Source organism: Equus caballus, chromosome X, assembly GCF_041296265.1.
Source record: "Equus caballus isolate H_3958 breed thoroughbred chromosome X, TB-T2T, whole genome shotgun sequence".
In the NCBI taxonomy this organism is placed as follows: domain Eukaryota; kingdom Metazoa; phylum Chordata; class Mammalia; order Perissodactyla; family Equidae; genus Equus; species Equus caballus.
Genome location: NC_091715.1, coordinates 135692471 through 135713291, shown reverse-complemented (window position 1 = coordinate 135713291; position 20821 = coordinate 135692471).

Here is a 20821-nt window from a genome sequence, read left to right as displayed (position 1 = left end):
GGCACAACTCTGTACAGCAGAACTCTAAAACTTATTCATCCTTTATAACTGAAACCCCTTGAATAGCAACTCTCCATTTCCTTTCCCCCAGCCCCTGGAATCACCATTCTATTCTTTGCTTTAATGAATTTCACTATTTTAGACTTCTCATGTAAGTGGAATCAGGCAGTATTTGTCCTTCTGTGACTGAGTTATTTCACTTAGCATAATATCCTCCAGGTTCATTCATGTTGTCACAAAAGGCAGTATTTCCTTCTTTTTAAAGGCCGAATAATATCCCATTGTATGTATATGCCACATTTTTTTTGAAGAAGAAGATTAGCCCTGAGCTAACTACTGCCAATCCTCCTCTTTTTGCTGAGGAAGACTGGCCCTGTACTAACATCCTTGCCCATCTTCCTCTATACCACATTTTTGATGGACAGACGAATGGAGAAAGGTTGCTCCCATGTCTTGGCTATTGTGAATAATGCAGCAATGAATATGGGAGTGCAGATACCTCTTCAATATACTGATTTCAATTATTTTTAGATAAAAATCTAGAAGTGGGATTACTGTATCATATGATAGATCTGCTTTAATTTTTGAGGAACCTCCATACTGTTTTCCACAGTGGCTGCACCATTTTGCATTCCCACCAACAGTGTGCAAGGCTTCCGGGTTCTTCATATCCTCAACAACATTTGTTGTTGTTGTTTTGAAAATAGTCATCTTGACAGGTGTGAGGTGACAGCTCATTGTGGTTTTGATTTGCATTCCTCTGATGATTAGTGATTTGAGCACCTTTTCATATAACTGATGGCCATTTGTACGTCTTCTTTGAAGAAGTGTCTAAGTCCTTTGCCCATTTTTAAGTTGAGACATATCCTTTTTTGCTATTGAGGTGTAGGAATTACTTATATATTTCAGATATTAACCCCTTAACAGATATATGATTTGCAAATATTTTCTCCCGTTCTGTAGGTTGTCTTTTTCTCTCTGTAATTGTTGCCTTTGCTGTGCAGGACCATTTTTCTTTGATGTTGTCCCACTTGTCCATTTTGCTTTTGTTGCGTGTGCTTTGGGTGTCATATGGTCAAACTGTTTTCTTTCCTAGTGAGAAGCTGGGATCTGAGTTTTTCACCTGCTTGCTTTGCACTGAGCCAGAGGAGGGGTTATGGTGACTGCTGGTGTATTAGTTCAAACTGCCATCTTTGTTCTCACAGGCCCCCAGGAGTTTAGAGTATGACAGGTCCTGTCAGTGCTCTGAGACAGGTAAGACAGAAGCCAGCCCTTTGGGCATCCCTCGGAAAAATTGGAATGTTTGATGCGCAGTCCAACTCTTTCCTTCTCCATGGAGAACACGGGAGATGGATTTCCTTGTAATCAAAGCACTGTGCTGGGAGTAGGGATTATGGTGAGGGGATGTCTCAGATTTTCCCACCGGCTTCAATATGGCTAGTTTGGTAGTTACCCTGGGTTCAGGAGACTCTCAATTATTTTCTGGATTTCTCGCTGAGTGAATTGGTACATGTGTTGTTGTTGGATTGATGTGTTCATGGGGAGAAAGAGCATCTAGGGCTTCTAATTGTGTCATCTTGCTGACATCACATTCTAAATTATTTCTTTTTTCATAGCAATTTTTTCTTTTTTTGCATGTGATAATCCTCTGAATAATCCAATGAATATTAATTTCACATATTTTATAGATTTTCTGATATTTCTTTTCAAAATGGTAATAATAACAAATATTTTTGAATAATAACTCGGTGCCAGACTCTAGTCTGAGCACTTCATATACATTAACTGATTCACTTTCCTAACAATGATTTCTTCATGGGTTAATTCTTTGTGTTGAGATTGCTTCCTTTCATGGCAAAGATTTTCTCCAAATGTTTGGTGATTCATTGTTGCATTCATTTTTATAGTTGAGGGAATAAACTCAATAGAATTCAAAAGCCAAACCATAATTAAATCCCACAGTTGACCATAACTGAGGAGCTTAATGTGGTTGGAGCACCACAAAATACCACACCATTTGTTCTCACATTAAATGTATGACACTGACTTCAGGTGGGCCCTCAGCAGTGTCTGATCACACGGTCCTAGTTAAAATATTCTGCCTCTCTCTGAGGCAACTATTATATACTTTCTTCAAACTTCCTTCAAACCCTTTCCTATTATCACTCTTAGTTGATGGCCATGCTTTTTATTTCACTAAGCCAATAGAAACAATCAGAAGGGAGGATGCAATGTTCCTTAGCCACAAGCATGTGTTACCACATCCTTACCAGTCGATGGATGAACTCTCTTTCTCCTAAGGCTGATTTATACACTGAATATCAAATCATATCCTTTCTTTTATGCATCATCAATTTTCCCTCCCTATTACATCCTTCTAATGAATATATCAACATTCCCTAATATGTCACTTTAAAACATATTGACATATCCCTCTATCTTCTTCTCTTTTGCTCTGTTCTACTTTTCAGTAAAATTTCCTGAGCTGTTTAAACCCTTGCCTCCGCTTACTCTCTTTCCATTCTCTTAAACTAACTCCTATTAAGCTTTCATCTTAAAAACTCCAGTGAAACAGTATTTTTTGGGCAAAGTCATCAATGATGTTCATATTGACAAAGCCAGAGGTTGATCATTGGTTCTCATTGTACTTGATCTCTCAGAAGCATTTGACACAGCTGACTGTTCTCTTTCTTTGAGCACTTTTCTTCATGTTGCTTGTGGGATACTACGCTCCTCTGTTTTCCCTTGTACTTAACTGGTTGTTTCTTCTTAGTGTTCTTTGCTATCTCCCTCTTTGTTTGAACTCTAATTGTTGCAGAGCTCAACATCTTTCCTCTGTATAAACTCCCTCCTTAGGTAATCTCACCCAGCCCCATGGCTTTAAATATCATCTATATGCTAATGAGATTTATATGTCTAGCCTGAATTGCTACAACTAGCTCTCTACTTGGCTATTTAATAAGAATATCAATTTTAACATGGCCGAACCCAAGTTTTGATTCCTGTCCTCTCCCCTACTCAAACCTGTTCCTTCCCGAGTTGTTCCCATCCTAATATATGACATCAGAATCCATTTACCCATTTTCTCTAGAGAAAACTCTCAGTCATCCTTAATTTCTCTCTTTTCCTCAATTGCTTTCCCTCATCCAATGAATAAGCTTGTCCTCTTGACTAGATTTTAAAAACATATTCCAAAGTTCTCTAATTTTCTCCATCTCATCATATTAGTCATTATAATGGCTTACAACTTTCTATACAATCACCCCTGCCCCAATGCAAAATTACCTTTTTGACTTATTCTCAAATTGTTCTCCCCCTAGTTCACTCTGGTTTGTACACACTGGCCTTCTTGCTGTTCATCCAACACATAAGGCATATTCCCACTTCAAGACTTTACACTTTAGTTTTCTTTTGCCTAAAATGTTGTTCTCATAGATATCTTCAGGCTTGCCATTCTTTCCTCTGGTTCTTTTCTCAAGCAAAAGTCAACCTGACAGTAGAATCTTCCTTGGACACTATCTAAAATTGCAATCCCCCGGCCTCCTGGTGGCCCCTTTCCTTCTTCCTTTCTTTATGCTTCTCTTTAGCACTTACTTTCATCTGTATACTACTTATTTTACTCTTTTATCTAGAATTTTTTGTTACTTCTCACTGTAATATAAGCTTTTCAGCAAGAAGAAATTCTCTCTCTCTGTCTCTCTCTCTCTCTGCCCTACCTCTCTGTCTTTTCCTCTCCATCTAGAAGAGTGTCTAGTATATAGTGCTTTAAAGAATGTCCAGCACGTGGTAGGTGTCCAAAAAATACTCAGAAAATGAATTAAATGTTTTGGCAGTAAAATTAATGGGCCCAAAGGGTGGTCCAAAGTTTAAGTCTACAAAAATTGACCAAGTTTATGTACGATGTTAACATTAGGAGAAATTGAAAGGTATATGAGAACTTTCTGTATTCTGCAACTTTTCTGTTAATCTAAGATTTTTCCAAAATAAACATTTTATTTTGGAAAAATGAAACAAAACAAACCCATAAGTCTGCCTTTCTTTACTAGCACTATGACCTAACCAGCCGAGTTAACACAATGAGTTAATGCTAAATGTTACTTTATAGTCTGAGAGTACTAAAGTGTCATTGCTGTGAAGGCCCTTAAGGACCCAATGGAGTAATTAATCCCTTTCTATTATAGATCAGGACAGGACATTTAGACAAAGTTTTATGGCTATACAGTAGTAGAACCAAGGCTAGATTCCAGGTCTCCTGATTTCTAATCAAGTGCTTTGCCTACCTTTGCACATTGCTTTTCCTTTTATAGTAGTTCCCCCTTTATCCACTGGGGATAAATTCCAAGACCCCCAGTGGATGCCTAAAACCGGATTGTACTGAACCTTATTTATACTATGATTTTTCCTTTACATACATATCTATGATAAAGTTTAATTTATACATTTGCACAGCAAGAGATTAACAATAACTAATAATAAAATAGAACAATTATAAAAATTTACTGTAATAAATGTTATGTGAATATGGTCTCTCTCTTTCAAAACATCTTATTGTACTGTACTCACCCTTCTTGTGACGATGTGAGATGATGAAATGTCTACACGATGAGAAGAAGTGAGGTGAGTGATGTAGGCACTGTGATGTAGTGTTATTTTCCAATTGTGGTTGACTGTGGGTAACTGAAGCCATGGATAAGGGGGACTACTGTATAGTGAAATAAGCCAGTTACAGTGTAGGGAATTTTCCTTACCCCTGAACTTTTGCAGCTTTGCAAACCATTCTTGGTAATCATTTATGAATAGGAGCAAATATGACAAAAAGTCATGTGCTCTTTAACAATTAAGGGATACACTTATTCAGTTCTGTCATAAACTTTACATATGCAACACCATTATTTGAATAGTGAAGAATAAAATTTACCAGTTTACAAACAATAGAGTTGACATAATATGTTTAATATCAACAGAAGAGTTATTATTTTTTCATTTAATTTATGCTGCTTAACATTAAATGGTATGTAGTCTACAACCACTTCTCACAACATAATTTTAAATGACAAAAAAGAATCTCTTTCAGATAGTGTTTATGGGGAATCTATTGTGTGTTCCCTTTATAACATCAAAAAAATCAGACTATGTGATAATAGTTGCATTAGTAGCTTTGTAACTGTTGATTAAAAGTCAAAATGCAAGATAAAAAGCTATTCCTATTCCAGTCATAGTTTATACTAATGTATATTCATTTAACACAAAAGCATCTATAATTACTTGAAAGAATAGCATATATTTTTGAGAATTTTATTTAATTCACAAATAAGTCAATTATTTTAGAAATTTATATATGTTTAAAATAACTTCACACACTCCGGAGGGATCTTTTTGGTCCATAGGTTTGGGAAGTCTGGTGTGTGTGTGTGTGTGTGTACATGAAGGTAACTATGTAAAATATTTGTATAACAATGAATGGCTGATAATGAGGATATGGATGAGTTTAACTTCTTTACACTTTCTTGTATTTTGTAATTAAAAAAAAAATCATGCTTGCACTTATTGTTTCCAAACGTGAACAAATAATCTTTTAAAATATTTACATTTATTCTTATTTGTCATCTCAGCTGCTCCGCAGAGATACTAAAAGACGTAGAATCTAGACGCCTGCTTGAAAAACAGCAGAAAATATTTTGACACTTTGCCAAATCACTTCTTTCTCCCATATTCCTTTCCAGTTTCTCCTTTTCCTATTTCAATAAAACTTCTGAAATAAACACTTCAACTAGATCTGAGTTCTAATCTTGGATACATTCAACCAATGGCTGAGTGACTTCCAATATATCTCCTTGATTCTGAAATGCCTTGTTTATTTAATAACACCTTCTATAACACCTTTTGAGTTGAATTGTGTCCCCCACAAAAGAAATGCTGAATATCTTTTATATGAGATAGTACCTCTGAATGTGACCTTATTTGGAATAGAGTTGTTGCAGATGTAATTTGTTAAGATGTGGTCATATTGGAGTATGGTGGGCCCCTAATCCAATATGAATGGTGTCCTCCTAAGAAGATGGTAATGAAGAAGACGTGAGCAAGATGGCAGAATGGGGGGCTCCCCACACATTCTCTCCCAGAGTAATGATATTTGACAGCCAACCACAGAAAACAGTACATTTGTGGGAATACTGGGATCCTGGAAAGAGGTTGCAAAATGCTGATGGAGCTCCAAATCAAGGAGGGCTGTTCTGGGAAGGTAGGCCCATGCCTAGGTGGCAGGTTCGTTGACCATGGTCCTGGGTACAGACCCAGAAACAGCTCCATCGCCATATGGACTCAGCTACTGCCCCTTGGCCTTGTTCTTGCCATCAGCACCATTTGCCAAAGGATCTGCCAAACTTTGTCCCAGTTGTGGACCCTGAAGCAGCCCTGAAACTCAGTTCCATTTCCTCTCCGCTGTGGTCTGAAGCAGTCTTGCCCACCTAGGGACTGGAAGGTAGACGAATGCATCCTAGTATCCAAAGTCAGGCCTGCCAACCTCATTCCAACTAGATATCCTGAAGTGGTCTTGTATCTTGGCTCCAGACCCTCTCAGCCAAGGTCTGGGAGCAGTGTTGCCCACCCAGGGAACTTGGGATGTGTTAACTAGCTAGATTGTGGTAATCATTTCACAATGTATAGGTATATCAAATCATCACATTGTATACTTTATATATATATAATTTTCATTTGTTAATTATATCTCAATAGAACTGGAAAGAAAAAAAAGAAGACCCACAAGGAGAATGCCACATGATGTTGAAGGCAACTGCAAGACCAGAAACGCAAAAGATTGCTGGCAAACCACCAAAAGCTGGGATGAGGCAAGAAAGGATTCCCCTACAGATTTCAGACAGAGCATGACCCTGCCGACAACTTGATTTCAGACTTCTAGCCTCCAGAACTCTAAGACAATAAATTTCTGTTTTGTGATCCACCCAGTTTGTGCCACTTTAAGGCAGTCCTAGTACACTAATACACATTCCACAAAGAGTTAATTTGCTGTTTCACTTAAATCACTTCAGCATGAGCAAAAATTGAAGTGTTTCGTGTTACAATCATGATCTCAGTAGCAAAACTTAAATTTTAAAAAGAGGAAAATCTAAACCAATCTGTCATATGAATATAGATTCAAAATCTGAAATAAAATGCTCACAGTGAAATCTAGCAGTACTTTTAAAGAATAATCTGCTATGAAAAAGTAGGATCTGTTTCAGTGGAAGTAATAGTAGTAGTAATAGTGATCATTATAAACTATTTTTACCAAAACTTTGCATGTTGCAGAGCCTGGTGCTATGTGCTTTACACACATTATCTAATTTAAGACTTGTAAAAATATTATGAGGTAGATACCAATATTATTTTCATCTTACAGATGAGGGAAGTAAAGATGGAAAGTGAAAATAACTGGGTCAAGGTGAGATACAGGAATTAAACAGAAGTCTGCTAAACTCCAGAGTGCCGTCTCTTCACAAACACGTTATACTTTTAATTCAAGAAAAGCAAAATAGGCCAATATTTTCAAGTCCAGAATATAATTCGTCATATGGCAAAGAGCAATATCAGTGATTAGCTCAGTGCCTTTGGAACATTGATATCAGCCTGATGGAAACTGTCTCAGAGTTGCACTACATTTTGAGACTCTTCCTACCCAATCCTTCCTTCGCTCTCTCCTTCACAAGGATCAGATCAGTATCAACATCTGAAGGTGCTCCTCACTTTTTCCAGCTCGCTTTGCTTTTTTCCCCTACAACTGTTTCCCTCGATAAATCTCTTGCTTATCTAATCTAATCTTGACATCATCTCAGAGGACACAAACGCACCGTGTAGTACGTCCCCATTAAATACTGCTTTTCTCCATCATAGGCAATTTCTGGTCTCCCTGCCAATCAAGGCTCCATTCCTCCCTGACCTGTCCCTGTTCCTCATTCCTCCTTTCTCAAATAAATAAGTTTCTATTTTCCTGTCTCATTGCAGAGCAGATCTGTCTGCTCACATTCCCATATACTTAGCAAAAGACAAGTCCTACAGCCCAAGTTTGTGCCTGGATTTATCACATCACTTACCCAAAAGAAGCAGAGTTCTCCACTGAGGGTAATTCCCATGTTGTTAATAAAAATAAGGTTGTCTCCATTATATTGTACACATAAAATATTTAGAGATAAACTTAACAAGATATTGCAGAAGCTATCTTTAGAAAATTACAAACACTTGCAGAAGAACACAAATGATGTCTTGAATAAATGAAAAGTCAAACCATATTACTGAATAAGAAGACTTTATCATAAAGATGTCAACTCTCCCTCACATTAGTCTACAAAATGTAAATCCAACAAGTGTTGTTGTTGCAGGTTTTTATGTTCATTTTTTGTTGTTGTTGTTGACAATTTAATCCTATTGGTCATATGGAAAAATAGACAACCAATAATGGCCAGGGAAATTCTAGCCAAGGAAGAGGAATGAGAGAATGCTTACCCTAAGAGACATCATTTGGTTCTTCAGGGTAATTCATTGTAGACTGCGTTCAAGATAGCTCTCAGTAAGGCCCTGCCTCCCCCATGCATTTATTCATAATAGGTTGTGGAGCAGGACATTTCCTGGAATCCCAGACTGGTGACTAAGATCCAAAGCTGAGGACAAAGAATCTTCAAACAACCTATAATTTAAAGAAGGTCAGGTTATCATGCAGGCCCACAACCCTGGTATGAGTTGAATTGTTTCCCCCTCCCAGATTCACATGTTGAACTCATAACCATCAGCAGCTCACAATGTGACCTTATTTGGAAATAAGTTCCTTGCAACGTAATTAGTTAAGATGATGTAGGGTGGGCCCTCATCCAATATGACTGGTATCCTTATAAAAAGGGGAAATTTGTATACAGACATGCACATGAGGCGAATGCCATGTGCACGTGAAGGCAGAGATGGAGTAATCCATCTACATGCCAAGGAATGTCACAGATTGCCAGCAAACCATCAGAAGCTGGGAGAGAGCCATAGAACAGATTCTCCCACACACCCCTCAGAAAGAACCAACCCTGCTGACACCTTGATCTCTGACTTCTAGCCTCTAGAACTGTGACAATAAAGTTCTGTTGTTTAAGCCAGGCAGTTCATGGCACTTTGTTACAGCAGCACAGGAAACTAATCCACATCCCTTGAAGAGCTTATTAAGAACCCTCTGAACAGGTTCTGCAATTCCCAATATATATATATAAGCATAAGACTAGAGATAAAGGTGCAGAATGCTGGAAAGCATGCATCAATGGCTTTACGGAGATTCACCCTGTTGGAGAAGGGAAAGAGAAACTTCCTTACTCAAAAGATACGTGAAGGGGCTCCAAGAAATTTACTCATAGAGATTGGAGGTGTATGCAATGAAGAAGACAGGCATCTAATTACCTTGTTAGATTTTTCCTTATGCCAGTGATTCTTTAAGTGCACTCCCTGGACCAGCATCATCATCATCATCATCATCATCATCATCATGACCTGAGAACTTGTTAGACATGTAAATTACTCGGCCCCCCTCCAGGCCTATTAAATCAGAAAGTCTTGAGGCGGGGTCCCGCCATCTGGTCTAACAAGCACTCCAGGTGATTCTGATGAAGACTAAGGTTTGCTTACCACTGATTTCTGCAGTGGACTTGCTGGTTTACGCCCTGGGTCTCTCGCCATAGTAGAAAAGAGAATTGGAGAGATATGGCTGGACAGAGAGAGAGCAGCAATGGCAAAGAAGGCACTCTTAATGGTAAGCATAACAAGCATGTGTTATCTTATCATGGATCAAGTAGGCGCCATAGAAGATTTTGAGCCATCCTGCTGTTACTGTAGCTAGAAGGGCTGGCTGCATGATGAGGGAAAGTCTAGCAGCAACATGCTATGGGGAATGCCCCTTAGTGTGATGAATGAGGGGGTGTTGAAAAGGTCTGGATAGCGTGGATATATCATAAATGTTCACTTAATTCTGAATTTAGAGCTCTTGGTATAACATTCCTTAGAACATCTTCTCTCCTAGAAAATGGATTAACATAACCCCAGGGCTTGCTGTGGTGCAGAGCTAATAGGTGAGTGCTATGTGGTCCTCACTATGGAAATTGGTGGGCTAAAGGGGCTGGGAGTCAGGCAGATCTTGACAAATGGGAGGTTGTTGCCATCATTTCTGTATAAGAAAGACAATTTTTTAAATTATGGAAACTGTGTGAATTTGAAAAGATTTAGAGATGCAATTGTTTCATACTGTATCCCAAATTTTGCTCTATTTCAATTTTGTCTTGCCTTGCCTAACCGCATTTTTGTTTTTTTTGGAGATAGGAGAATCGTGATATGTATATTCAGAAGCTGTGTACAGATAACATGATATTTGTCGATTTATACCCAAAGCTGAAATACAGCACGAAGAAAGTGGTTCCTGAATGGTTATATGTTCATGAGATCAGAAAACCAGTAATTTAGCTTAGAAACTAAACCCTAGACAAACAAGAAGCTTATAAAATGGCGGGCCTTTGGATTGGCCATTATTCATGTAGGTGATGAATAATAGGCCACAGGCTAAATAGATAGACAAATTAGTTTCATGGGCTTACGGATATAAGGGCTAAAGAAATCATCCAAAGCATGCCAATATCTAATGCAAGATTTTCATTTACAATTTCTCTGCAAGTGATAAACCAGCCAATGGTTGAATGCCTCTAGTGACAAACAGCTCATTGCTTCCTGAGACAAACTACCATTTTTGAACAATGCTATTGCTCTGGAAATCTGCCCTTATATGGAACTGGGCTTTGCTTCCCTGTAACTTGCACCCATTGGCATATTGGTAGAGAACTGGGAGAATAAATACTGATGAAATTGAATGGAAATTGATCTTGAGCCAACCCTCTGAGGCCACACCAATTGACATTACCTAGATTTAGGACATTAGTCATAATGAATGTTATATTGAAATACGTATTTGTTAATGTAAGTGGGGCAGAATAAATTACCTAGGAGACTGAACTTATCCATGTACCTAGGAGATTAAATAAAAAATAGGTATGAAAGGTCTTTGTAATAGTAAAGTGCTACACAAATTTAATGGGTACTGTCATACTGCTGACACTGCCTTTCCTGGGCATGAAAATTTTATCAAGAAAACCAGTAGAGAAGGATGATGTTGCCGTATAAGTGAAAAGGGAATGTCCCTAACACCATTTTGTTCTGTAGACACTAGTGTTTCATTTCTGCTTTGTTTCTCTCTACCCAGCTAAGTCACAAAAGGAATCAAGGCAATTTATGTAGATACCAGCACAAATGGGAGTTAGTGCCATGTGCTGGAAATTCAAGATAGGTAATTGGTTTGGGTTAGGTGAGTATCAGGAGAGTGAAGCCACTGCTGCACCTGGTATCCCGTACTACAACATTGGTTGGAAAGAGAACTTGAGGAAAGAGATCTGCATATTAGGAAATTTATATTGCTAATGAATTGGGCTACTATGTGCAATGAATGTTTATCCCTAAGGAACCAACATGTAGATATCTGCCCAGTCAGGAAGGCTCTCTGATTGAAAATATTTTCCTCACAATGATAACACATTAACTCATGAACTTGAATTAGTCTATCAACATCGGAACACCGGAAAAGATAGCTTGTTTTTCCTGGAAAAGCAAGGATTGCCAAAAATTTCTATGAGAGCTTCTAGAGAGCCAGACGTACTAGCTGGGGAAAGACAGTATATTGAAGACAGTCACAAGAAAAATCTTTTGAATGCTAGGGCCCTACTTGCGTTAGTATGTTTGCACATCTATGTTTACACAACTTCCTACCTTCTCCTAAGGGGCGTAAATTGACTTCTACTTAGTGATCCAAACCACTAGCTTAGTTGCCTTCAGGTCTTGACAGTTTCTAAGGGTCTTCTCTTATTGAAATTGAAAATGTTTTCATATAAAATATGGTAGGAAGTGAAAGAGGAAAATTACTTGGGACCAAACCTTAAAGGCCTAGTAAATGTGCCCAATAGTAAAAACTGTCATAATAGAGGCCTCAGATTGACCCATGAAAATCCCAGTATCTCCCATAGGAGAAGCTATGAAAGGGCTGGAGGAACAGGTGCAAGTATAAGTGTGGTACTTCGCTCGCCAAGGTAGTTCCCTTGGTTGGGAAGAGGGGGTGAAAATTCCTTCTCCTGAATATGTTTTTCTGAGTATCCAGAAGTCAATAATTTCCATGACATATATAAGCTACTAGATGTTATTTCATCCATCTGACATAATTGTGTAAACAAAGGGTTTCGCTTTCTTGTGCATAATGACTAAATCCTATATCTTCCACTATTATTCATAAGCAAAATATGCAGAATTTAAAATGTGGATGTTTTAGAAAGATTGTGCCTTCCTATGACATTACTATTTACTTGGTCATATAACTTAAGAATAATTTATTTGGAGGGAGAGGGCAGGAAGTCATTATGGCACTAATCTAGGTCATCCCCTCATTTTGCAGACAGAAAACTGAGTCCCAATATGCCCCCCATCCAACCCAGGGGACTAGGCAGGCACTAGTTCAAGCTAGCCACTTGGTCTTCAAGGTTTCTTGAACAATCTAGGCAAAAATACTTGGGTATGTGGCTTTCCAAAATTACAAAGTGAAGACTAGAACATAGACCTGATTCCTAGTCCGAAGCCCTCTCCTCTAAGCCATTCACAAACACATATATAGAAACATTCAATGCAGATTAGGTGGCACAGCAATGGACTCCAGGAAATTTTCTCCCCTCTGTTTTTTTTTTTTTTTTTCATTTTCAGCTCAGGCTAAGAAAATTACAGCTGGATTGACTCCCTGATGGAGCTGATAGCTTTAGCACCTGCCACAGTTTGCACGTGCAGGACTGGCCTTCTCATTATGCCCAGGGCTACAGTCTCATTCTGCAGACTGGTCACACTTTTCATAAGAATGTTTCAGAGACTCACTTGGAAATCTGATTCATCCTCACATTAGCTACGCTCAGAAATGAAATTCTTTTGGGGTTTCCTCGGTGTTTATGAGAGTCATTGAATATTGCACATTTGAAAACATATTTGAAGTTTTGCTGAGAGGCAGGAGATGAATTCACACCAGGGAAAGTGGCTTTTTGGTAGAAAAGCTGTATGCTGATGATAGGCGTCAATGACAATTTGTAGTTTGACATAAAATTTAAACTGACTGGATGTTCAGAGATAAGAATTCAATCAGCAGTTCCTCTATTTCTTGATGTGAGATGCTTTTTTGGTATACAGTTTTCTCTTGTTTTCTGTTGAACTTAAGAAATAGAATGTGGGTTTGATCGGTCTGTTCTTCCACATTTAAGTTCTAAGACTATTCTATCCAAGCCTTAATTTTAAGATATGCCATTAAAAACTGTATGAGCACTGAACACAACTCTGCCTGTGTTGGAGTATTGAGAACAGCACTGAGCTGTTACTGACAATTGCTTTGCCTCCATGGATCTGATTGTTATGATGCTTAGAAAAAATTACAATAGTAGCCAGATGAGTTGCCTATTTAACTTTTGACTCTAGTATCACATAGTGCTAGAAATAACGTATTGGTTTTTAGTATTTGTTAGTGATAAAAAGAAAAGTAAAAGGTAAAGAGCAGGAAGGTAGATAAGAAATTTTGGGGATCTGCCTTCCCAGCTTTGCTGGCTTGTTGAAGTAAAGGACTATGGCTTCTTCGTCACCTGTTAGCTTAGTAGCTGGGAAAAAGTAAAACACATTCCCACTGGAAGTGTGAGCAAATCAACAGAATTCAATGTATGTCTCTCCCTCTGCATCTTGTGTTTTGATTGTTTTAGCAAGTATTACTTCATTCTGAGTTCTCAGACATCCCTAGCCCATTCCCTGTCACTTGCTTCAAAGAGAGATCAACAGGCATTTGAGGAATCCATTGAAGATTAAAGGGAAAAACCCCCCCCAGGTTCAATCCAGTAGCATCACCTAAAGTGCATTATGAGCATGTGACAGAAATGATACAATGGTTTCACCGTTGCTTAGGCAACAATGTCTACAATTTGTTTAACAAAGTTCAGTTGATCCTGTCAGACTGCGGGTTCATTTACAAGTTATAGGGGTCAGATGCAGGCTTCTGTATGCCAGGTCACTGGACTAATTGATATAGTAGCCACTTCTCAAAATCCTTTTAGAGATCTAGGTAAATTTACCTCAGGAACTCATAAACTGAAAGGCATCTCTCAACCTGTGCAATCATATATGTCCTGTAATTCCCGAGGAGTTACACTTTTGCATATCATGACTTCAAAATATTCTGATTTTCTAGTCCCAAGTCCACAGAACCTCTGAGGCCTGGTTCTTTGATTTTTCAGGTAAGCTGTTTTGTTCAGCCACAGAGTGTGTTTTCTGCTGCAGCAACGTGTTTTATCGATGGATTTCAAACATGCAGGTATGGTTAGGATCCATGTCAATTCTAAGGTCCTTAACTCCTCCCAAATTGCCCAGTTTTCATACAATTTATTCAACGCCATGGAACAGACTCCTTAGAGTAAACCTAGCTCTTCCCATTGCTTTGAGGCTAGGAGTTTCAGCACTGCTAATTCTGGTGCATGACCGCTCTGCGTTTCACTGCTGAAGGGCTTTGTATCTTGACTTTCTCCCTTCCTTCAGGGTCTGTGCATTGAAAATCTCAGCTGGTTTTCGTAACAATTTTCCCAAAGCCACATAATTGTCATCCACTGCAGATACCATCTCCTGAGGTGGCCCCAAGCTTTCTGCCAGGCCCCCTACGGGAGAGTGGCCTTCCCCCTGGGAGTCCCAGATGTCCCTAATTTCCTCACTGGGGATTGTTCCAATTGCCTGTGGCTGTGGCTGAGGTGAGAGTCAGCCTTTTTGTTGCTGAGATCAGATCTTCAGTGAATTCTTAAGTGAAGTCTGCTAGGGCTGCTGCCTATGCAGCCCCAGCGCTGAAGTTTGGCGATGGTCGGTACACAGAAAAGGGAGCAGTTTGTAGTCCACACCTGGAAAGATACCCAGGATACCTGAGAACCTGTTAACTAGACAGTCCTCAGCTGCTAAAAGCTGCAAGCTGCTTCTTCCCTGAGACTTCATATAGCAGAGTTCCTATACCCTGAAAGTGGAATCAGAATTGAAAATAAAAGAGTTTTCAAGATCAGCAATTATTCGGGCAAAAGTCAGAATTACCATCAAGTCCTTTACAGAACTCCCTCCATTAATCCCCAGTAGTGAGGAAGTCTGGTTTTCAAATGGTCATTGTGCTACTCTGTCCTTAATATTTCTGGCTTGCTAACTCTTGGTCAGGTCATTAAGGTTTGGGTTTTTTTTTTTAAATAATCATCCAGGAGTTTTTCAAATATTTCCTCTACTGTCAACAAAATCCCAAGAGTCTTTAATTACTTATAATTGACAAAGTATTGCCTACAGATAGCAGTATAATCCATTCCAGGAGTTGTGCTCTCTTGGCAATAATCCAATCATTAAGTTCACTTTTCTATTTGTCCCTCACTTATATGCAAGCAGCTAAATCTAACTGGAGAAAAACACAGCTACACAGATTTATCTCACTTCTAAATTCACGAGAAGGACTCTCAAGTGGGCCTTCCCTCTGTCCGGAAATCCTGCTGCATTTTTCCTGATCCTCTCCTGCTTTCACTTTCCTTCTTCAATCATTATTTTGCACCTTCTCCATTCTTTTTTTTTCTCATCTGTTTATTCAACAAATATTTATTGAGTGCCTACTTTCTTCCTGATAGTCTTTTTCCCCCAGCTTTATTGAGATATAATTGACATGTAACATTGTGTAAGTTGAAGGTATATATATATAATGTAAAATGATTACCATCCTAGCATTAGCTAATATGTCAATTATGTCACACAATAGCCATTTCTTTCTTGTGGTGAGAACATTTAAGATCTTACTTGACTCACAGAAATTAACTTGCAAGGGATTAAACACTTAGACATAAGACCCGATACTATTTGACTCCTAGAAGAAAACATGGGGAAAAAACTCCCTGATGCTGGTCTTGGCAATGAAGTTTTGGATGATAACAAAAGCACAAGAAACAAAAGCAAAAATAAACAAGTGGAACTACATCAAACTAAAAAGCTTTTGCACAGCAAAGGAAACAAGCGGCAAAATGAAAACCCAACCTACTGAATGGGAGAAAAGATTGACACCTTCTCTGTTCTCAATCCATAATATTCTCACCTGATGACCTTGATCCCCAGTTCACTGAGAAAACAGGAGCAATCAGAAGAGAAATTCTACATGTTCTTACTTCAAACCCGTCAAACTGCAATTTGTATCTACATACTCTGCCCTCCCTCCTGACACGATCAATTAACTTTTCATGCTGGGATCTAAAGCAAATCCTGCCAGTGGTGCAATAGAGTCCAACCTTTCTCACCTGCTCAAGGAGTTCACTCCAACAATACTTTCTCCTGCATTCTCAACTATTCACCTATCACATCTTTTCTATCATGTAAACATGTTGGAGTGGATCCCTTCTTAGAACAAAATATCAAACAAAAAACTCCCTCAATGTCACATGCTCTTGAAGTTATTACCTGCATCCCTCTCCCTTTTTACAGCCAAATGCACTGTTCAATCCTCAGTCCTCTTCTTATTCATCCTCTCTACAGCATTTCATACAATGGATCACTCTTCCCTTGAAATACTTTCTTCTATTGTTTTTCAGAACCACTCTCTTGGTTCTACTCTTACCTCTCTGGCCACTTCTTTTCAAGTTCTTTTTATGATTTTCTTTATCGTCTTCACTTCTAACCATAAGAGTGTTCCTGGGCTCTGTCTGGAAACCTCTTCTCTCGCAACACTAACTTCCCAGATGGTCACATCCATTCTACCAATTGCTCAGACAAAAAAATCCTTGCATTATCTTTGATCCACCTCTTTCTCTCACCCCTACACCCAATGCATCAGCAAATCCTGTTAGCTTTTTCTTTAAAATATATCCAGAACCTATTTCTGACCTCCTTCCCTACTATCACCCTAACTCAAGCCACCATCACGTGAATTAATGCACTAGCCCTCTGGTCTCCTTGATCAAATTCTTCCCCCAGTTCAGGCTATTCTTCACACAGCACCCAGAGTTATTCTTTTAAAATATAAATCAGATAACATCCTCTAAAAAAACTTTCCAATGACTATCCATCTTGCTCACATAAAGCCAATAATTGTACCATATTCTAAAGGCCCTGAATGATGAGGTTTCTGCCTACCTTTCTCGCCTTGTCTGCTCTCTCTCCCTCTACTTGGGTCCAGTTATCAGGCCCCCTTGCTGTTCTTTGAACATGCCAAGCACCCTCCCTCCTCAGGGCCTTTACACTCACCATTCCGTCCACCTGGAAAGTTCTTACCTCAGATAAATGTGATCTGCTTCCTCACTTCATTCAGATCTCTGCTTAAATGTCACCATGTGTGAGAGTATTTCTGCATCCACCTTATAAAATGACACCCACCAATCATCCTCTATGACTCACCCCATTAAAAATATATATATATATATAGTTCACCCAGCACCTCTCCACCTCTGAGCAATACTAGATGTACTTGTTTCCTGACTATTGCCTGCCCTACACACTAGAAAAAAGTCAATAAGATTTAGAACTTGGTTTTCAGCAGTTCTGTATTCATAGTATCTAGGATATTGTTTTGCGCTAAACAATAAATATTTACTAAATAAACGAATGAATTCCTGCCTTTTATTTGTATCTCTTCTAAATGCCCTCTAACTACATCTCAGAGCCTTTACTCTGTCGTTATTCCCTCTGCCCAGGCTTTTGCATGTCTGGCTCATTCTCAGTAGTCAGGTTTGAGCTGAAAACTCTCATCACCAGAGAGGCTTTCTCTGATCACCTAATACAAACTATGCCCCATCCGAGCATCTCTCTATCCCGTCATCCAGTTTTATTTTGTTCATAACACTTTCATTATCTACAGTCATCTTGTCTGTCTATTTACTTATTTATTGTCTCTTCTCAAGCATATCACCAGCATGGAGGGCAGTATCTGCATCTAATCAGTAGTCAATGATTACTGAATTTAATGTGTTCCAGAAAAATTGACAGTTCTCCAGAGTCGACTCCAGCCCTACTTCTCTCAGCTACTTTTTGCTACCTTGAACCATTGTTATTACTTCTCTAGATTCTTGGCAAAGAGGGGAGCAGTGCATTGAACTACCAGTACTTACAGGGAAAAATCAGATAAGAACTTTATAGTTTTCTGTACTTTCCCTTTAAATTTGCTTTATTGAGATGGTTCTTCCTTGGCCCTGAGTGAACATTTGCTTTTCCCACAAATTTATGTTTTTTTTCAGATGCTACATTGGTCTCAAGCAATTTCAAGGTGGAATTTCTCTCTCCCCTTCCATCTCAGGCCTCCAGTCAAGGAATAGAATGTGGTTGGTTTCTTTTTGTTTGCCTATTTTGCATTTCCACATCTCTCCCCTTGTTTGGTAACTAGGGCCTGGGATGGAGATGAAGCATTGAAGATAAATGGTGTATGCACATTCTCACTTGACTGATACCACAAGGGATAATTACTGATGTATTATCCGGACCTGGAAAGTATTTAAAGCTGATTCTTTCTCTCTTATCCTGTGGTAAGCATATAGAAAAGAAAAGGCATGACCAAAGCCAAGTACTGATTGATTCAACTGGTAAAGACCCAAATCTATACTTTTATATTCAAATAGTTTATTACATATATAACTAAAGAAAGGAAAACTGCTCAAAGATGCCAGCTCCCCATGGTCCCCAACCCCCACACTAAAAATGATAACATTCAAACAAAGGGGCTGGATGACTGCAGATGTGTGGTGGGATACCCCATTGTAGAGGGGTCAATTGCAGACTATTTATAAGCAGTTTATATTCTAAAGCTCTATTTTGAGGGAGTCAGGGCACAAAGCCCCTACCTCATCACAACCTGGGAGGTAGTGAGAAACTGTTGCATGGCAGCCTCCAAGGGGTGATAAGGAGGCAAATGGGAGACGGTCTGGGAGGAGCATCTGACAGATTTTCCATCCTCTTGTGTTCCAGAAGCATCACAAAGCATTCTACCAAGACTCAAATAAGCTGTGGTTCAACCATTTGCCTGTGTGGCCTATGCAGATACATGCAAGGTCGTTACAGTACCCCGATGGAACCTTTCCCTGTGCTCTGTAGTTCTTCTCAGGTTCTCCAGACACATCCTACCTCCATATTGGAGATCTTTACTTGCAGTTTCCTTCAGGCTGTTGATACACTCACCTCCAGTCTATCATTCACTGCTCTTTCTGAGCCCACTATGTTGATAAATTACTTCAGGGAATGTTTAACACGGGGTCCAGTGTACTGCTAATATGGTATATCTATTTGGAATATAATAATTACTTCTCCATTCATTCACTAAATACTTGGGTATGAATACTTTACTATTTTCCTGGCGCAAGTTTGAATTTCTTTGATATTTTTCATCCTACTCTATTAGAGAAGCATTTGTAATAGAGAACTCTGAGATTAAGGTGATGCCACTAAATATTCGTTCTTTAGGGTGTTGTGCAAATCTCAGCAGGGCCATGTTTATGGATTGCTCTGTAGAGCATTGAGAATATTGTAACTCTGTTTTTTGTAACTCATCCTCAATTCAGTGCACATATATTTCAGGCATGGAAGCAGAAAACTACTCCCAGCTTCTACTTTCCCCCTTATTTTCTCCTTCCACACTTTAGGTATTAGGAAATTTTCAAAATAAACACTTTTAGAACTAGTTTACAGGATCTGGTTGGAATCTTACAGACCTATCATTTTGAGAGCCAAGAATGGCTCAAATCTTCTGCTCATTTACCATTTTTTGACATTCCTCAGTACCCCCCAACCTTTGGAATATTAAAATTGAGGTATTTTTGGCTAACCTTTTTATATACACTCAAATTCTTCCTCATCAAAATAAGTTTAAATGCAAGTCCTGTTTTTAATTTCAGCACACCTCCCTAGGTTCAGCAGCATGAACTTTGGTGGCCTACAATTTTTAAATTCAAATTTTAAAAATTAGTGCGAAAGGTAAGTAGAATAAAAAGTCATTTTCCAGATACCCATTTTCCAGTTGCTCCCTAGTGATCCAGAGTAATTAACATCCTCAGCAATTTCCAGTATGATTGCAGTCACTTCATTCCTGAAGATACTCTCAAGTACTCCACTTTCCCAGAGGCTTTAAATCAGCCTGTAGTGTCTCTCAAATTTTAGCATCATCCTGTTCACAGATATTTCCCATACCAGTGGTGAGCTAAGTGTGCTTTCCTCTACATATCAATCTTTTCACACTGTCATTGATAGTGTTCCAAGCATCAAACGACTCTGTTTCATATGTGAACAATACTAGGATCATAATGATACCAAACAATGTAATTGTCACTAGCCTATAAACCATGGGTTAGCAAGTCATAATCAATGGACTAAATTCAGCTAGCCACTTGTTTTTGCAAATAAAGTTTTGTTGGAAAACAGTCATGCTTGTTTGTTTACACATTGTCTATGACTGCTTTCTTATGACAATGGAAGAAGTGAGTAGTTTTGAGAGAGGCTTATGGCCCACATGCTACGTAGACCTTAACAAGAAAAGTTTGCCAAACTCTGCTCTAAAAACGGAATTGAACTTATTAAACCAAATGTTCAAATTCTAGTTCTCCCACACCCTAATTATTGACTTGGAATTTCCCCTTCAAATATTTCAGAGTATCCAATGGGCAGTTGCATGAGTCTACCCATCTGTGCTGGCTACTACTTGTTGTGACTGCTTTCATGCTGG